This window comes from Oncorhynchus clarkii, chromosome 3 (assembly GCF_045791955.1).
Source record: "Oncorhynchus clarkii lewisi isolate Uvic-CL-2024 chromosome 3, UVic_Ocla_1.0, whole genome shotgun sequence".
Lineage (NCBI taxonomy): Eukaryota > Metazoa > Chordata > Actinopteri > Salmoniformes > Salmonidae > Oncorhynchus > Oncorhynchus clarkii.
The window spans coordinates 44,579,444-44,590,834 of record NC_092149.1 but is presented as its reverse complement, the minus strand read 5'-3'; positions in this window follow the sequence as shown (position 1 = coordinate 44,590,834).

The following is an 11,391-nucleotide window of genomic DNA, read 5'->3' as shown; positions in this document are numbered from 1 at the left end:
ACAGAGAAAGCAAACTGTATTGCAATCATCTCTGATGGGGAGTCAAATGTTCATGGGCAAGGAATAATTAACTACATCATCTCCACCCCTTAACCAGTATTCTACAAGAGCACAGACACAAGAGACAACAGACACACCGGTCTCTACATTGCAGATGAGCTGAAGGCAGTCATGAATGACCTTGGACCACAGAAGGTATTTGCACTGGTGACAGACAATGCTGAGAACATGAAGGCTGTTTGGTCTAAAGTGGGGGAGTCCTACCTTCACGTCACACCCGTTGGCTGTGCTGCTCATACTTTGAATCTGCTCCTCAAGGACATCATTGCACTAAAAACAATGGATACACTCTACAAGAGAGCCAAGGAAATGGTTAGGTTTGTGAAGGGTCATCAAGTTATAGTAGCAATCTACCTCACCGGGCAAAGTGAGAAGAATAAGATCACCACATTGAAGCTTTTAATTAAAGTTCAATTCTCAAGTAAATTGTTTTTTTAAATGTATATTGGAATGATTTAATCATTTCCAATTATGTCTACTTCTAAGGTGAAAAGGTTTAGGTTTCTGTCTCCATATGATATGGCAAATATATCCAATACAAAACCATCTACATTTAAATGGTATTAATTAATAATTTGCATATATTTCCATTAATTCCCGTTAATTTCCATATATTCCAGTTAATTCCCACGGAAAGTGTCCACCTTTGAATATTCCCCAAAATGTGCAAGCCTAGTCCTGGCTTGATCCAAAATATTTCAGAAATCAAATACTTCCATATTATGCCACCTTCATACTAACAGACTAGGCCTATCTGTAGAACCGATGGTTTTGATGCGAGATATGAGCACTATTTGTTGTAGGCCTCCTAGAGAGCATAATATTATTTGTTCGATGGCATCAGTGCTATCTTTGTACATTATTTGTACCAAAATGTGCGTGCATAGTTTAGTGGTGTATGCTGACCACACCGCTTGCATCGCGTGCGCGATCATTGCAAAATAAATGTACACATGCATGTTATTCAATCATTGCACCCACACCACGCACACATCAGCGAGTGTCTGCGTTGCCAGGCGCTAAAATAGAAATTGGTTCTATTTGTGACGCTCAACGCGCTGCAAGTCCGGCCTCTCCCATCTCCTCATTGGTTCTTAGGAGCACATACCCAGGTACCGTCTCTGTTACAACTGCAAGGAGGCTTGTTGTGCAATTTAACTGAACGTCTTTACTTCCGAAGTTGACCACTCACTCATCCAATCATCACATCTCCCACTCACTCATCCAATCATCACATCTCGTTGACCACTCACTCATCCAATCATCACATCTCCGTCTACACACAACATACTTGATACATTCTTAAAGCAACAGTATTCAATATTCAACTAAGCTACGACACCATATTACTGAGCACAACACCCCCCCCCCAACCCTCCTGCTCTAGTTCACATATTCTTTAAGACACGAGGGAAGAGCTATGACCCGTTGGGGTCTCCCAGTGTTCAAAGGTGTGGCTGGTGGCAGGGGAACTACAGGCATTTGAGGCCTGACTGGTGGAAGGGCCCTGAACTGAGCCTGGTGAAGGGGTGGAGGTGCATGAGCCCCTTGAACTTGTTCCTGCCCATGGTGAGTTGTGGACAGACGGGTCAGGGAAGGATCCCCCACTGGCGAATGGACCTTTCTGAGGCAATGTGCATGCCAGCAGGATCCATCCTGAAGTTGGAAAGTTGTAGTCTCTTGAAAAAAAAAATGTATCACTAGCCACTTTAACTTGCTGAGTGTAGGGGGGCATTTTCAGACATTTTCTCTCTCTCACCTATTGAAGAAGCCACAGTCCTGTTGAAATATTATTGTTTATTTATTGTAAAAACAACCTGAGGATTGATTATAAAAAAATGTTTGACATGTTTCTACAAACTTTACGGATACTATTTGGAATTTTCATCTGCCCCGTCGTGACCGCTCGAGCCTGTGGATTTCTGAACGTAACCCGCCAACCAAATGGAGGTATTTTGGATATAAAAATAATCTTTATGGAACAAAAGGAACATTGATTGTGTAACTGGGAGTCTCGTGAGTGCAAACATCCGAAGATCATCAAAGGTAAGCGATTCATTTTATTGCTTTTCTGACTTTCGTGACCAATCTACTTTGCTGCTAGCTGTTTGTAATGTTTTGTCTACTGAGAAAAATGTCCTTACATAAACGCTTGGTATGCTTTCGCCGAAAATATTTTTTGACATCTGACACACCAGGTGGATTAACAACAAGCTAAGCTGTGTTTTGCTATATTGCACTTGTGATTTCATGAAAATTAAATATTTTTATTAACCTTTTGTAACTAGGGGGCAGTATTTTCATTTTTGGATAAAAAACGTTCCCGTTTTAAACGGGATATTTTGTCACGACAAGATGCTCGACTATGCATATAATTGACAGCTTTGGATAGAAAACACTTTGACGTTTCCAAAACTGCAAAGATATTGTCTGTGAGTGCAACAGAACTGATGTTACAGGCGAAACCCAGATAAAAATCCAACCAGGAAGTGCCCCATATTTTGAAAGCCCTGCATGCCAATGACTCCTTATATGGCTGTGAATGGGCTATGAATGAGCTTACGCTTTCTACGTATTCCCCAAGGTCTCTACAGCATTGTGACGTCTTTTTACGCATTTATGTTGAAGAATAGCCATAAGGGACCACATTGAGCAAGTGGTCACATGATGGCTCCCGCAGAAAATCTTACGTAAAGTACAGAGGTAGCCAATATTCCAATCGCTTCTTATGAGAAACCAATTGTCCCGACGGATATATTATTGAATAGATATGTGAAAAACACATTGAGGATTGATTCTAAACAACGTTTGCCATGTTTCTGTCGATATTATGGAGCTAATTTGGAAAAAGGTTTGACGTTGTAGTGACCGCATTTTCCGGTCGATTTCTCAGCTAAACGTGAAGAACAAACGGGAGCTATTTCGCCTACAAAAATAATATTTTTGGACAAAGGGAACATTTGCTATCTAACTGGGAGTCTCCTGAGTGAAAACATCCGAAGTTCTTTAAAGGTAAATTTTTTCATTTGATTGCTTTTCTTATTTTTGTGAAAATGTTGCCTGCTGCTAGCAGGGCATAATGCTAGGATATGATAAACTTACACAAATGCTTGTCTAGCGTTGGCTGTAAAGCATATTTTGAAAATCTGAGATGACAGTGTGATTAACAAAAGGCTAAGCTGTGTCTCAATATATTTCATTTGTGATTTTCATGAATAGGAAGATTTTCTAGGAAGATTTATGTCCGCTACGTTATGCTAATTAGTTTGAGGCGATGATTACGCTCCCGGATCCGGGTTTGAGAGTCGCAAGAAGTTTAATTTGAATTTGGTGCTCTGACGAAAATTAATTCAGTGGATATTGACGAAAATGATCCCGCTAACGGGATGGGTGCTAGCCACTTTAAACAATGCCATTTAATATAATGTTTACATACCCTACATTACTCATCTCATATGTATATACTGTACTCGATACCATCTACTGCATCTTGCCTATGCGGTTCTGTACCATCACTCATTCATATATCTTTATGTACATATTTTTCATACCTTTACACTTGTGTGTATAAGGTAGTTGTTGTGAAATTGTTAGGTTAGATTACTCACTGGTTATTACTGCATTGTCGGAACTAGAAGCACAAGCATTTCGCTACACTTGCATTAACATCTGCTAATCATGTGTATGTGACAAATACAAGTTGATTTGATTTGATTTGATTTGAGCTGTCTTTCGACTATCAGGGGCTTGGACAAAAATGAGGAGAGCTTGTTTCCGACGGTTGTCAGTCCTGATCCGCACCCAGTCCTGGGCCTTCAGGCTTAGTTGTTACACTCTGTGAGATGTCTCATAATGTTTTTTCATCCATTGCTGTGCCGCTCCAACATAGGCTTGCCTTGCTGCAGCAAGCTTGTTCTTTTGTTTTGGGCAGAGGACGTCCAAAGGGAGTTTCAGTTCCCTGCCAATCATCAGGGAGGCAGCAGACACCCCAGTTGTGGAGTGCTTGGTAGCTCTGATGTGGAGTAATGTAAGGCACTTCCAAAGGTTGTCCCTTAGCCAAGTAGGCCCGTATTCCTTCCTTCAGGGTCCTGATCAAGCATTCCACCCCCCTCCCCCCATTTGCTTGACGGTGGTACACAGCCGGTCCGGATGTGCTTGAAAGATTGCTTTTCAAGGTACTGTGGCATACAGCAGGTCAACCACCAGGGGGAGACTCGTCAAGGCCTGGTGACAGACAGTGTATACATCACAAGGCGATGGCTTTATCTGCTGGACGTGCAATGTCTCGACGGGTTCTCCGACCAGGACTAATTGCGGCTGATTGGGAGTTGGTGAGTAATCAAGGGCTGATTGCTCACCAGCTGTGCAAGGCCCATAAAGCTGCCAGAAGGGCAGCACACAGGGAGAGTGGGGAACGAAAGTACTAGCTGGGGAAGGTTACAGAGGTAACAGGAGTGAGTGCAGTTTTGATCCCGACAGGATACAGCAAGACCCGGAGCCCAGAAGACGGTATCCCGGAGAGGGTCTCATGGGGGAGACCTATCATTTTCTTTTTGATTTATTATTTAAATAAACACCCTTGAAACCGAGCTAATCCTACTCTGTCTGTGTCTGATCTGTGTAAATGTCTTGACCAAACCATCTGGTCTGCCACAGTACACAGACAGATCATTCGAAACAAACTGGGGGCCATTGTCTGTCGTAATTGTGCTGGCCAACCCCCAGTGACAGAAAAGCTAATCTAGTGTTTGGATGATCATCTGTGAGGTGGAAGTGGACAATGGCATCACTTCTTCCCATTTTGAATGCAAGTCATGAATGACCAGTAGGTATCTTGCGTGTGCTGCGGCTCAGTGCAACTCTCCACAGATATCCACCTCCAGGTGGTCCCTTGGAACCTTTAGCCATTCCACTGGTGTCAGGGGTGCAGGAGTGGGTCTGCCTGATTTCCAACTCATCGGGCATGCTGTGCAGTCCTTCACAAGGGACTCAGTGTCTCTGTCAATATTTTGCCACCAGACCGTGTCCCTGCATCCTTGCTTCACCTTAACAATGCACAAGCGCCCCTTATGTCCCATGCACCTCTCGAATCAGTGTGCGATGTCCTCTGGCGATGCATACTTCCAGCATGAGAGCTCATCTCTCACCCTGTAGAATGGCAGCAGTTCTCCATCCACCATAGCAGGCCATCCTTCCCTGATGTACACTATCTTCCAAAAGTTTGGGGTCACTTAGAAATGTCCATGTTTTTGAAAGAAAAGCTAATTTTTTGTCCATTAAAATAACATCAAATTGATCAGAAATACAGTGTAGACATTGTCAATATTGTAAATGACTATTGTAGATGGAAACAGCTGATTTTTTATGGAATATCTACATATGTGTACAGAGGCCCATTATCAGCAACCATCACTCCTGTGTTCCAATGGAACATTGTGTTAGCTAATTCAAGTTTAGCATTTTAAAAGGCTAATTGATCATTAGAAAAGCCTTTTGCAATTATGTTAATTAACACAGTTGAAAACTGTTGTCCTGATTAAAGATCAATAAAACTGTCATTCTTTAGACGCGTTGAGTATCTGGAGCATCAGCATTTGTGGGTTCGATTACAGGCTCAAAATGGCCAGAAACAAAGACCTTTCTTCTAAAACTCGTCGGTCTATTCTTGTTCTGAGAAATGAAGGCTATTCCATGTGAGAAATTTCAAGAAACTGAAGATCTCGTACAACGCTGTGTACTACTCCCTTCACAGAACAGCACAAACGGACTCTAACCAGAATAGAAAGAGGAGTGGGAGGCCCCGGTGCACAACCGAGAAAGAGGACAAGTACATTAGAGTGTCTACTTTGCGAAACAGATGCCTCACTGTCACGAATATCACCGAAGGTGGCTCCCCTTCCCGTTCAGGTGGCGCTCAGCGGTCGTCGTTGCCAGTCTACTAGCTGCCACCGATCATTTTTCCCTTTTCGTTTGGTTTCGTCTAATTGTTTTCACCTGTTCCTTGTTGGGGTTTTGGGGTTGGTGTTATTTAAGTTCGATTAGCCCGCTTGTGTTTGTGCGGGCTTGTTTCTGTTATGTAAAGGTGTTCGTTATATTGTGGGGTTTCCGCTGTCCGGTTTGATACCAGTGTGTATTTTAGGTGGAGTGTATTTACGTCTGTGTTTCGGTGTCACCTATTTGTACAGTTTCTGGTTGGACATTAATGCGTGTTTTTTCCCGTATCCTTGGCTCTCTGCGCCTGACTCCACACCCATTCACTCTTTGGACGTTACAGAAGCCCTCACCAACAAGTATGGAGTCAGCAGGAGCAGCGACCACCCCTCTCCCCACGATGGAGGAGCGAGTCCTTCATCACACGTCCATCCTCCATCGCATCGGATCAGCGATTGATCAGATGATGGAGAGGATGGACCACTGGGAGAGGAGTGGTCTCCCTACTACCCCTCCAACCCTCCCACTGGAGTGGGCCAATGCCGTCTGGAAAGGGCCAGACTCGGCGAGGGGCCACTAACCGGAGTTCACCCGCAGTTTCCGGGCCAAGCGGCGGGTGAGAGATTGTGAGAGATTGTTCCATCTCAGGCAGGGGATGAGGAGCGCGCAGGACTTGGCCGCTGGAATTCCGGACCTTGGCCGCTGGAGCGGGGTGGAACGACAGGGCCCTGATAGACCATTACAGGTGTAGCCTGAGAGAGGACGTCCGCAGGGGGCTGGCTTGTCAGGACACTACGCTCAGCCTGGACGAGCTCACAGACATGTCGATCCGGCTAGACCATCTGCTGGCTGCTTGCGGACATTCTGAAAGGGTCCTGTCTGTTCCACCTCCTGGTCCTCCCACTCCCATACCTATGGAGCTAGGGGGGGCTGCATCTAGGGAGACCGGAGGGGGAGGCTCCTCCTGTACCAGCTGTGGCCGGAGAGGGCAAACTTCCGGTCGGTGCTGGAGGAGTCCATCTGGGAGTCAAGAGGGCAGAACACTCCTCGGTCACCCCAGGTGAGTCAGCACCACACTCACCCAGAGCTTCCTGTTGGTCACATGTTTTTATTAATTTGTTTCCTTAAGTTTTCTCCTTCTTTCCAGCATAAGGCGCTAGTCGATTCAGGCGCAGCTGGTAACGTTATTGATCGCGGACTCGCCAAGAGGTTGAGGATTCCGTTAGTAAAGGTAGACCCCCCCTTCCCCGTGCACTCCTTAGATAGTCGACCGTTAGGGTCAGGGCTGGTCAGGGAGGCACGATTCCTCTGGAGATGATTACGTGGGGGGATCCTAAGGAACGGATGAGTCTGTTCCTTATCGATTCAACTGCGTTTCCGGTGGTGCTTGGGGTTCCCTGGCTGGCTAGTCACAATCCTAAGATTTTGTGGAGACAGGGAGCTCTCCAGGGGTGGTCTGATGAGTGTTCAGGCAGGTGTGTAGGAGTTTCCATCGGTGCGACAACGGTGGAGAGTCCAGACCAGGTTTCCACCGTGTGCACTCCCTGACCCTGGTACGGGCTGGAGGAGAGGTGCTGGGTCTGAGTATGCCGATTTGGCTATCGCCCTCAGTAAAAAGAAGTACCACCCCATCGACAGGGGGATTACGTGATAAACCTCCAGGTAAACGCTGCACTACCCAGGAGTCATGTGTATCCTTTGTCCCAGGAGGAGACATTGGCTATGGAGACATATGTCACGGAAGCTCTGGGATAGGGGTATATTCGGCCCTCCATGTCACTCATCTCCTCAAGTTTCTTTTTGTGAAGAAAAAGGACGGTGGTTTGCGTCCGTGCATTGATTATCGAGGTCTCAATTCCATCATGGTGAGTTTTAGTTACCCACTACCTCTCATTGCTACGGCGGTGGAATCATTTCACGGGGAGCGGTTCTTCACAAAACTGGACCTCAGGAGCGCGTATAATCTGGTGCGTATTCGGGAGGGAGATGAGTGGAAAACCACATTTAGTGCCACATCTGCCCATTATGAGTACCTCATCATGCCGTACGGGTTAAAGAATGCTCCAGCCATCTTTCAATCCTCCGTCGACGAGATTCTCAGAGACCTGCAAGGGCAGGGTGTGGTGGTGTATATTGACGATATATTGATCTACTCCGCCACACGCGCAGCGCATGTGTCTCTGGTGCGCAAGGTTCTTGGGCGACTGCTGGAGCATGAACTGTACGTGAAGCCGGAGAAATGTGAGTTTTCCAAATGAGCCGTTTCCTTCCTGGGCTATCGCATTTCCACCTCGGGGGTGGTGATGGAGTGTGACCTCGTCAAGGCCGTGTGTAATTGGCCGACTCCGACCACGGTAAAAGAGGTTTAGCGGTTCTTAGTGTTTGCCAATTACTACTGGAGGTTAATCCGGGGTGTTGGCCAGGTAGCGGCTCCTATTACCTCACTGCTGAAGGGGGGGCCGGTGCGTTTGCAGTAGTCAGCAGAGGTAGACGGAGCTTTCCGTCGTTTGAAGGCGCTGTTCACCGAAGCGCCAGTGATGGCGCATCCGCACCCTTCTTTGGCATTCATAGTAGAGGTGGATGCATCCGAGGCTGGGGTCGGAGCCGTGCTCTCACAACGCTCGGGTACGCCACCGAAGCTCCGCCCCTGTGCTTTTTTTCCCGAAGAAGCTCTGGCCCGAGACGCCGGGTGAGAGGGCCTGCAGTACCTCTTGGACTGGGAGGGGTACGGGCTGGAGGAGAGGTGCTGGGTCCTGGTTGGGGATATATTGGAGTTCCTTCGCCTCCATCCGGATCGCCCTGCGCCTCGCCCCCCCCGGGTCGTCCCCGAGGCCGGTGTCGGCCGGTGTTTCTGCGGGCTTGTTTCTGTTATGTAAAGGTGTTCGTTATATTGTGGGTTTTCTGCTGTCCGGTTTGATACCAGTGTGTATTTTAGGTGGAGTGTATTTATGCCTGTGTTTTGGCGTCACCTATTTGTACAGTTTCTGTTTGGACATTAAAGCGTGTTTTTCCCGTATCCTTGGCTCTCTGCGCCTGACTCCACACCCATTCACTCTTTGGACATTACACTCACAAGTCCTCAATTTGCAGCTTCATTAAATAGTACCCACAATACACCGGTCTCAACGTCAACAGTGAAGAGGCGACTCCGTGATGCTGGCCTTCTAGGCAGAGTTGTAAAGAAAAATCCATATCTCAGACAGGCCAATAAAAATAAATGATTAAGTTGGGCAAAAGAACAGACACTGGACAGAGGAACTCTGCATAGAATGCCAGCAAACCAGAAGCATAGTATTTACGATTGTCATAAACTGTGAAGAGAGAGAGAGGGAGGGGGGGCTAGGATCCTCCTCCCAGGTTCCATCATGACAGTGCACTACACCAAGTCTTACAGGGCTCTAGTCAAAAGTAGTCCACCGTATAGGGAGTGAGCTGCCAGATTCAGCTTGTGAGATGGGTGCTGTAGCAGTTATGTTTACGAAACATGACAGTTGCTCTCTTTTCCTCCTGTCACAGACCTGGTGCCACTATTGGTTGTGATGTGAAGATGTATCACTACTACTGTGCAATATGGAATATGGCCCAGGTCAAAGAGAATCCCTCACAGGGGATCTACCTGCAAGTGCCCTTTGAAAAATAACCGTATTACAACGGAGCTGGAAATTTCTGTTAAAAACAATCCTAATATTTCTGTATTCATTGGTCTCTGGATGTAGTGTGTATTGTAGCAAACGCCGGGATGCATCTCAGGATGCCAGTGAAGGTATCTAACTTATATTTTACGTGATATTCAGCACACAAGGGATGGCTTTTCTTTTGACACTTTTAAAGTAGACCACAAGAGGATAACTCAATACTGTTGTTGAAGGTGAATGGCCAGCGTATTGACATATCCAATTTATATTTTTCAGATGATCAGGAGGAACAGGGAGGTGTGGCCAATGACTCAGACTCCTCCCCTCAGCAGACTAGGGGCTGTGAGAGATTCAAGAAAGGGCGAATCAAAGTTGGATCCCTTGGCCAATCGGAGGACACCCGCTCAACCTCCTCTCGGAGGATGATGAGAGCTCCTCGCATGTAACGAGGCGGTCTTCTGGTCAGACTCCGGAGACGGGCACACCGTGCACCACTCCCTAGCATTCTTCTTGCCAATGTCCAGTCTCTTGACAACAAGGTTGATGAAATCCGAGCAAGGGTAGCATTCCAGAGGGACATCAGAGACTGTAACGTTCTTTGCTTCACGGAAACGTGGCTCACTGGAGAGACGCTATCCGAGGCGGTGCAGCCAACGGGTTTCTCCACGCATCGCGCAGACAGAAACAAACATCTTTCTGGTAAGAAGAGGGGCGGGGGCGTATGCCTTATGACTAACGTGACATGGTGTGATGAAAGAAACATACAGGAACTCAAATCCTTCTGTTCACCTGATTTAGAATTCCTCACAATCAAATGTAGACCGCATTATCTACCAAGAGAATTCTCTTCGATTATAATCACAGCCGTATATACCCCCCCCCCCCCAAGCAGACACATCGATGGCTCTGAATGAACTTTATTTGACTCTTTGCAAACTGGAAACCATTTATCCGGAGGCTGCATTCATTGTAGCTGGGGATTTTAACAAGGCTAATCTGAAAACAAGACTCCCTAAATTTTATCAGCATATCGATTGCGCAACCAGGGGTGGAAAGACCTTGGATCATTGTTACTCTAACTTCCGCGACGCATATAAGGCCCTGCCCCGCCCCCCTTTCGGAAAAGCTGACCACGACTCCATTTTGTTGATCCCTGCCTACAGACAGAAACTAAAACAAGAGGCTCCCACGCTGAGGTCTGTCCAACGCTGGTCCGACCAAGCTGACTCCACACTCCAAGACTGCTTCCATCACGTGGACTGGGACATGTTTCGTATTGCGTCAGACAACAACATTGACGAATACGCTGATTCGGTGTGCGAGTTCATTAGAACGTGGGTTGAAGATGTCGTTCCCATAGCAACGATTAAAACATTCCCTAACCAGAAACCGTGGATTGATGGCAGCATTCGCGTGAAACTGAAAGCGCGAACCACTGCTTTTAATCAGGGCAAGGTGTCTGGTAACATGACCGAATACAAACAGTGCAGCTATTCCCTCCGCAAGGCTATCAAACAAGCTAAGCGTCAGTACAGAGACAAAGTAGAATCTCAATTCAACGGCTCAGACACAAGAGGCATGTGGCAGGGTCTACAGTCAATCACGGACTACAGGAAGAAATCCAGCCCAGTCACGGACCAGGATGTCCTGCTCCCAGGCAGACTAAATAACTTTTTTGACCGCTTTGAGGACAATACAGTGCCACTGACACGGCCTGCAACGAAAACATGCGGTCTCTCCTTCACTGCAGCCGAGGTGAGTAAGA